This window comes from Caloenas nicobarica, chromosome 4 (genome assembly GCF_036013445.1).
Source record: "Caloenas nicobarica isolate bCalNic1 chromosome 4, bCalNic1.hap1, whole genome shotgun sequence".
NCBI classification, from domain to species: domain Eukaryota; kingdom Metazoa; phylum Chordata; class Aves; order Columbiformes; family Columbidae; genus Caloenas; species Caloenas nicobarica.
The window spans coordinates 78,277,467-78,278,116 of NC_088248.1; the positions used below are offsets into that span (position 1 = coordinate 78,277,467).

At 48.0% G+C, this 650-nt stretch overlaps 1 non-coding gene across 1 annotated transcript; it reads right to left on the reverse strand.

The window, feature by feature from the left end:
* Positions 1 to 267: 267 nt before the first annotated feature.
* TRNAG-UCC (transfer RNA glycine (anticodon UCC)) lies at positions 268 to 339 on the reverse strand. The gene has a single exon. It is a non-coding gene; the product is annotated as a tRNA-Gly (tRNA).
* Between the last annotated feature and the right edge of the window lie 311 nt (positions 340 to 650).

The window sequence follows — 650 nt, forward strand, 5'->3', positions numbered from 1 at the left end:
TCGGGTTCAATCACAGAACAGTTTGGGTTCAATCACAGAACAGTTTGGGTTGGAAGGGACCTTTAAAGGTCACCTAGTCCATCCCTGATGCACCCCAGGGTGCTGGATGTACCAGGACACGGGTCCCTCTTGGTGCCAGGGACACTGTTGGCTCCTGTTCAACTTGTCATCGACCAGATCCCCCAGATTGCTCTGCATGGAGCTGCTCTGCAGCATCTCATCCCCAGTCTGTATGTACAGCCAGGGTTGATGTAAAATTAATGATGCTGCGTTGGCCGGGAATCGAACCCGGGTCAACTGCTTGGAAGGCAGCTATGCTCACCACTATACCACCAACGCTGTGCTATGCATTGCCCATACATTGTTCTTACCACAGAGATGTCTGGTGCCAACATACAGTATGACACAGTGGATGCGAAGCCTCCATGATCCACCGTACCTTTCTCAAGGCTTCGTTTCATGCCAGCAGGAAACAAACAGCGGGTTTTGCTAGGTAACTCAAGAGCGGGTACATCCCTGTCAATTGATAAAACAGCATCTTGACACCAATGTGCCTTTTCAGAATAGGTAGATCAGGTTTTACATTTTTGTTTCAAGGTGACATTCTTGTATACCAAATTTGCCACAAATTAAGTGATGAGAAAGCACTA